Source organism: Scardinius erythrophthalmus (genome assembly GCF_964197995.2).
Source record: "Scardinius erythrophthalmus genome assembly, chromosome: 3".
Lineage (NCBI taxonomy): Eukaryota > Metazoa > Chordata > Actinopteri > Cypriniformes > Leuciscidae > Scardinius > Scardinius erythrophthalmus.
The window spans coordinates 28402387-28410698 of NC_138223.1; the positions used below are offsets into that span (position 1 = coordinate 28402387).

Consider the following 8312-nt stretch of genomic DNA (forward strand, 5'->3'; position numbering starts at 1 on the left):
CCCCTCCTTTGCGTGACGCTAATCTGCGGTGATTGGTCAGATGACCCAGTCAGTCGTGATTGGTATAACGTTACTCTGTGCAGAAAAAGTTTGCTTTTGTGTCGCACACTCGCACTTCAGAACACAGCAGGCTTGTTCGACTTCATGCAGCTTGCGTGTTTATTCGAACACATTTAGTTCCTCTAAAGCTCACGAATCCGTTTTTTATAACAGTAAACACACTTTTCGTGTAGTTGCGATGTTATATTGTGTCATGTTTATCAAATTAAAACTGATTAAAAAACGTAGACTCCACTTCATTGATAGTAGCTTATGTTGAACTTTATTCTTGTTCAAACAGACGCTGTATGAAGCAATAGATAAAGTATTGAATGAAAATGTCTCTGAAACATCTGTCACAGCTAACAATTTAACGTTCTGGGAACGTTCTGGGAACGTTAGTTTTTGGTTCCCAGAACGTTCCCAAGAACGTTCCCTATTGGTTAGCCAGGAAAGTTTTCTTTACGTTAATAGAACGTTCCCTATAGGTTAGGGGAACGTTCCCGGAACGTTCCCGAAAGGTTCCCAGAACGTTCCCGAAAGGTTCCCGCAAGGTTCTCGTAACGTTCCCGGAAGGTTAGGGGAACGTTCCCGAAAGGTTCCCAGAACGTTCCCGGAACGTTCTCCTAACGTCTACACATCCTGATATGCCTGTACACAAATTGTAGGTCTACAAACAACATATTCTACATTGTTTATTGTTCAAACACTTAAGAATCCTATGAATATATTATTACAATAAATTGAATTTACAGAAACTATCACTAATAAGTAAATCAATCAGTTTGTATTAAATAAATAAATCAGCACACAATCCATGTTTTTGTTTATTCATTGTTTAATTATCAACCTAAAATAAGTCATTAAAAACAGCGTTAGCAAAATGTATTCAGGAACAGTAATTTACATTTAATATTTCAAACATGAAAATATTTCAAATAAAACTGCACAAACATTTTAATTAAAACGATCTTTTTGCAAACTGTAGCCTATAACTTTGGCTATAAAGTTGAAAAAGTATTCATTTATATACAATATACATGAATGTGCCAATCTTCACTCCGCTCAAAACATTTAAACTCCCAACACCATCTGCAAATTTAACAAGAAAATTAAAAGACAACGCGTTACATGGACACACAATCCCATGCCAAAATTCAAGCCCTGTAATGGCATTAATATTCATCTGGAGCAAATGAAAAGAGTGAGGTGGGATTGTGGATCACAATTGGGATCACAAGCTGTAGGAGATATGAGCACGAGCGCTGCTGGTATCATGTATTTATTCAGATATTTCAGCATCAATGTGTATAGAAAAATTTATATATTTCAAAACACTACATTGCATTTATTTATATTGCACTATTTATTATTTCAGACTACAAATCAAAAAAGGAATGTTTTATATAGGGGTAAGGATACCCATATTAAGCCTCTCTCTCTGAAGTCAAATAAAAAACAGAGAAAATAATATTTAAGTCTAGTGAACTCTGACCTGCGAATTCGCTCTACCTTTTATGTATAAGTCTCACCTCCAATGAAGAATTTGAAAACCTGTAACTGCTGTGTTGTTTATGAGAAAGAAAGTGAAAAAAAGTTTGAAACTGCTATCAATTTTTTTTTTTTAATCTCTGTGACTTTACACCTACAAATTCCACTGTCACAGGTGCTCAGTTTTGCTATAATGAAACCCTCACAGAACATGGTAATAATCAGCCATCCATGCAAAAGCAAAGGTCGGTGTAGTTTACAGGTGCATCTGTCCAGGCCAACATCTGATGCCTTGATGCCTTCCGCTGGGATCCCAGAAAACCTGAAATAAAAAAATAGTACAGTTCAAAATCTATCATACATACATCTCATCTGGTATCACAAATTATCATTCCAGGTTCACTTTAAGATATGCTCAATATTAGTGCTGCACAATATTGAAAAATTTAGAGTTTATTTAGAGATATCAGCCGTATGGTTTAGTGCATGCGCTAACGGCTCCAGGTTTGTATCTGGTAAATTACCCCACTAATAATGCCCAGAATGGTACCAAACTACTACAGTAGTACAAATAGGTTCTGTACTCATTAAACGAGGCATTGGAAAGTTTGTAAGTACATCAGGAGTTTATTTAAATAACACTTGCCTGACGGCGAATGCTACTGCTGATGTTGACGTCACTTTATGAGTACAGAACCTATTTGTACTACTCATTTTCCCCGACATAGAGCAGACCGGCACACAACAAAAACTGCTGTTCGGATGTTCCCTTTTCTGATATTTTAGCCTTCGTGACATTTTAATTAAAACAGAAGTAAGAATTTTAGTGTAATAAGCAAAAATTAACAGTAAACTCAGAGATCACCTACCGCTGCAGATGTGTACGGAAGTGAAAAGCGGAAATGCTTAGACCTCTTTCCGGTTCAACCGCTGGGCGCTCCGCATAACCTCTATTGGGGGGATTTTGTAGAGTGAACCTGCATAGAAAATTACAATAGATAACAAGCATAGATAAATACAATAGAAGAAAAACACAGTTGAAATAAGCAGTGCATTATGTTTTTCAGTTAAATCTAACTTATCAGGTACAGAAATTGATTTATCAAAATGTAAAATAAGTCTTGTTGTAAAGTTTTTCTTTCTTCAAAGCAGAGACCAGGAGACAGTTGGGATCGCGTTCAACGGAAGTTATTCTTTATTGAGAACTCCTCTGTACGCGGCTGTAGAAACTTCCAACATGATCTGATCTAACATAACTTTACATGTTATCTTATAGGCATTTTAGGAGGAGGGACTTTTTGAAGGTGGAGACAAATACAAACAAAGCATGTAAATGAGGTATACAGGTTAAGGTAACCTGCCCCAGACCCCAGCGTGTTTACCAGTATCAATTTAATCAGCATACCTATTCAAATGCTGATACTGGCCAGGAAACTCTGGTTCCACGGGCCATCCCAGAGCCATTTAAGACAAAGGGTGCGTCTTGGAGCTACTGGCTAGAGCCATTAAAGACTCATTTAAAACACAATAGAGAAAACAGGTCTGGTAGGAATAGGAGACTCTTGCTAGAGACTCAATAATCACTTTCTCAGTTTATATACTATCTAAATTAAAACCTCAAATGCTAAAATCAGTATTCTTCACCGTGATGTTATGTAAGGAAACATATCTGAAATAGATTCTTAAATTTGGATCCCTTCAGTCCCCTCTTTGAGAGTTCTTACAAACTCTCACAAAAATACAAATTTAGACACATAAAGTTCATTCTTGTAACTGGTGTAAGTTACAGGCACATATAACTTGCTCTGTGTTGTTCATCTGTAATTGCATGCTGACACAGAAACAAACATGCAATTTAGGGTCCGTGAATTTTCTGCGTTGTGTATTTTTCATTTTCTTTTGTGATAGTTCGTTCAGCAGTGGGTCTGGTTGTCTTCTTGAGGTTGGGGCTTCATACGCAGATGAGACGGTCGCTGCATATGGATCTTGAAAAAGCCATCAAGTTTTATCTGCACACTGTAAGACAGAAAACAGAAAAACAGAGAGCAGTATTTCTTCAAAACACTACGGTTGTAGCAGTTTAAACACAATGGTTCTCTCGTTTTCAGAGTGTACTGTTGTCGTTTCATTCTTTCCCTATTTCTTAATTGATTTGACACCTATGGACCAGTGAGGTAAGGATGGACTAAATGAGGAAAGGCCTATGAGGTAGTGTCTTCACCCTGGATTGGCCCCCGACGCCTGTTGCGTCAGTTCTTTCCAGGGCCCTCACTGAACCGTGTCCTATTCTGTCCCTGTGTTGTGCACACACTGTACAGTGTGTGAGAAAATTGGCACATTTTCATTCTCCAGTGAAACATCAGTCTTAATAGACATCATATAGAGCATGGAGGTCTGATTGTAGTGTTCTGCAGTGTAACATTTATGGCTGTGAGTTTTCTGAATGTCCCCCAAACAAAGGCTGTGACAGTCACTTTCCTTTTGTTCTATTAAACAAAAAAAAATAAGTCTTTCATCTTTGTTGTAAGTTACTGGGGAGATTAAGCAATCACAGCCCAAATTGTTAACACCTCAAAAAGCTTACCCACGAGTCCAGTGACGAGGGGAGGGGTTGCTTCAAAGTAGCAAACAAATGTAGCAAGAGCTGCATAACATTGTTAACTTGTCTTAAGTTATTTTTATTTTTTCGACATTCTTTTCCAAAATGTCCGTGCTTGCCACAGTAAGAACAACTGGCTTCTCTAGGACTTTTGCGTTTCTTTGGCTTCTCTGAGTTAACCTTAAAGGATGCTGCTGCAATTTTTACTCTTGCCTTGACATCAAAGTCTCTTTCCCAAATAGCTAAACTGTCCAAGTTGTCTTGCAGGGTTCTATTTGACCATGTAAGATCTAAGAAAGGCAATGCATTTCTATGTTCTGACAAAAGACCATCGGACCATGCACGAACTAGAGGACCATTATGACCTAACACTTTCTCTGAAGTGTCGGCAATTCCGCTGTAAGCGGCAGCGGTCTGGCAAAATCTTTCTGTGTACTCACAAACAGTTTCATCCTCCTTCTGTACACAATTAGTGAGCTTTGACCAGTCCACCTTCGGTCCAACAATGTTTTTTAACACTTTAACAACTTCCTCTCTCAATTCATCTTTACTGGCCTGTTGCAGTTCAGAATTATTTACAGCACTTTCAAAATCATTGAATTCTGACTCAGTCAAGATCTGTGATATTAGCTGGGTGACTTCAGCTAGAGTCATATCATAGAGCCGCATTTTGCTGATCAATGCTCTTCTAAACTCAGAAAAATTTCTTTGCACTGATGGCAAACTTTCAGCAATTCTCTCAATCTCTTTAGGACCTAAAGATGTTTTGATTGCTTGTGGCTGCAATATGGGGGTTGCAAATGGAACTGTATCAACACCTTTTCCCTGAGGCTTTTGTCTAGCTACGCACACTTCAACTGCATTTACATCTGTATTGACATTGTCCTCTATACTATCAAAAGACTGTAAATCAGGATAGCTTTCCTCTGACTGTTGGTCTTCTAAATCACATTTGGTTGAGGCTTTGTTATGGCCCACGTTTGTCTTGAGACAGGACACCTGAGTCTGCAATTGTTTGATCTGTTCTTTCAACTTAGCAATACACTGCGCTTGTTCTTGTGCAATGGATAAGCTAAATTCTCGGTGACAACCGATGATGCCTTTCAGATTTTTCTTCCTGATACATGCACTCAACACTTTCTTGCAATCTTCAATTGACCACACTTTCTCTGGATCAATGCCAAATTTCTTGGTTAAATTCAATCTGACTGGCTTAGTCACGATGGAGTCCATGTGCTCTGATAACAAAGACTTGAATTCACTATCTGTCCAAAAAGGTGTAATCTGTCTAGTACTTTTCCTAAACATTTTGTGAATTTTTTTGTTACCACAAACAAACACTAAAAAAACTTCTCTCTACTGTCTTGCAAACATAGGGTACAATCTTATTAGCACAAGAAGCTAAATCTAATTCTAAAGCTAATTCTCTAGCTTACAGATAGGTCTTCTCTAGCAAGAGCATACACACAATATTAACATGTAACTGTTAATCTTCCCTGCCAACAACAGGGGGTAAATTTCATCTCTAAAAGAAAAACTTTTTTAGAGGCTTATCTTTAGTTAACCAAACTCTACAACTGTTTGTTAACTTCTTCTCTGAACGGCGCAGAGGAAAACATTTGTACTGGTCTGCATTGGTTCTTTTAATGGAGTGAAACTCACCGAGTCTTTCATTTGTAGAGAAAGATTCCGTCTGGAAAAAAATCAGTCTTTGAGATCTTTTTGGAGCTTGAAGTTTTCAATCTGGATTCAGAAGATTCAGTCTGGAACTCAGTCAGCTTCGTTGAGATCTTTGAGCTTGAAGTTTCAAGATGCAGTTCTTTGAGTTTCCTTTTTCTCCATCCGGGTCACAAGGCACCATCTGTTGTAAAGTTTTTCTTTCTTCAAAGCAGAGACCAGGAGACAGTTGGGATCGCGTTCAACGGAAGTTATTCTTTATTGAGAACTCCTCTGTACGCGGCTGTAGAAACTTCCAACATGATCTGATCTAACATAACTTTACATGTTATCTTATAGGCATTTTAGGAGGAGGGACTTTTTGAAGGTGGAGACAAATACAAACAAAGCATGTAAATGAGGTATACAGGTTAAGGTAACCTGCCCCAGACCCCAGCGTGTTTACCAGTATCAATTTAATCAGCATACCTATTCAAATGCTGATACTGGCCAGGAAACTCTGGTTCCACGGGCCATCCCAGAGCCATTTAAGACAAAGGGTGCGTCTTGGAGCTACTGGCTAGAGCCATTAAAGACTCATTTAAAACACAATAGAGAAAACAGGTCTGGTAGGAATAGGAGACTCTTGCTAGAGACTCAATAATCACTTTCTCAGTTTATATACTATCTAAATTAAAACCTCAAATGCTAAAATCAGTATTCTTCACCGTGATGTTATGTAAGGAAACATATCTGAAATAGATTCTTAAATTTGGATCCCTTCAGTCTTCAGTGTAAAAATAAAATAACTATAAAATTAATGTATCTTTGCTAAAGCTACAAGTCATTCTCTCTTTTGATGTTTGATCACCATTGGCGACACAGCTGCGGGTACGTTAGGCTGCTGTCCCTTTAAGACGAATGCGCAGAACTAATATAAATGACACGCATCCGTTTTCTTTCTGTTTAAAACACAAGACAAGAGGAAACTCGCCATTTTGACTTCATTTTGCGTGCACGTGTCTGTTTAAGCTAAAAAAAAAAAGTGAAAGAGAACTGAATTCGGCTAAACTCACCTTCTTCATCTACTGACTGTGGATGGCATCAAGGTCTTGTCCTGAAGAATACAGGGCCAAACAATAGGGATTTTATCTCATCTGGTAACAAGAGCAAAGCCATAACTTTAAGAACTCTAATGATATATTTACCCCCTGATATTGCATTGGGGATATCAATTCAAACATTTTTAAAGGCTAAGAGTATGAGCCACAGCTGCCCAAGATATCTAGGGGTTGCAAATTAGTCATGGCTATAAACCTGTATGCATGGCATCTACTTTGTATTTTTTATAAAGCAATGTTCTATGCATTTGTCCCTGTCAAATAAACATTAAATAAATAAATCTGTGAAAAATAACTGCCTAAAGTTGTCGACCCCCTGAACCGCATTTAAAAGTACAAAGAATTTCAGTATTGATCAATAAAAAAAAAATAAAAAAATACATAAATACCTTTGAGTTGGACAGTATGTTGTCAGTCTCATTGGCCAACATAATTCAAAACAGACCTAAAGAAATAAAATAAAATATAGTAATCATCAGGATATCATGTTATCATAATAGTTAAATGAATTATTATAACTATGACCATTATAATATTGTATTAGTCGCCTATTATTTAGCTGATTATTTAGCTTACAGGCTTCTCAAGGACAATCTCACTGAAAAAACTTGGGGTTAATGATTTTAAAATGTGAGACTTATTTCAAAAGCATAAATCTTACAGACCCCAAACCTTTGGACAGCAGTGCACTGCATGTTTGAGGTGGTTTTGCTTACTAGTCATATGGTTCATAGAGATTTTCTTGGACAGGGAGTGCAGCAGGCCATCACAGCATGATGATCTAGGAACATAACATGCTGTTTGTCACAGAGCCAAAAATATTACATGTGATAGGTTTATTACAAGGAACCAAGCTAGAACAGAGGTGAAATGCAGAAAAGATAAATATATACAAATCTTAAGATAATATATTGTGAAATAAATGCATATGGAATTATCATCATGATTAAACAATAACTCACCCCTTGTTGTAGAGTTTTATTTTTTCTCTCGCTATTCTGAAATCACATTTTAGCAATATTGGTAAGTAACGTCACTGATTAAGTTAACAATACAGTGCATTCTTTTTGGTTAGCCTAAATAAATTAGCTTACTTCCCATTGACAAATTACCAGCAAAACTATCAAAAACTGTTATCTACACTAAATATGTGTTTAAAAACCCAAACTTTCATAAATAAGACCTCAACTTAACGTAACTTAGGCCTAACGTTGTCTTTTGAAACCGGTTAGCTAGCGTAGATGCTAACGGACTTTTTCAAAGACATAAAACCATTTCTTTAAAATAAATATTTAACAGAAGCGTGTCAATTACACGTAAGAAATGTGTCAGGGGCGTTTGTGTGTATTATTTGTGAGATTTTGTTGTCTAAACTTACCTGAAAGCAGTGAAACCAACAGCGAGAG

At 37.2% G+C, this 8312-nt stretch overlaps 1 long non-coding RNA gene across 1 annotated transcript; it reads right to left on the reverse strand.

The window, feature by feature from the left end:
• Positions 1–1305: 1305 nt before the first annotated feature.
• Positions 1306–8002, reverse strand: LOC308688032. Its single transcript, XR_014029819.1, has 6 exons — positions 7869–8002; positions 7623–7687; positions 7296–7351; positions 6862–6902; positions 2400–2507; positions 1306–1852 (listed from the first exon to the last, which is right to left on the reverse strand). It is a non-coding gene; the product is annotated as an uncharacterized lncRNA (long non-coding RNA).
• Positions 8003–8312: the final 310 nt, after the last annotated feature.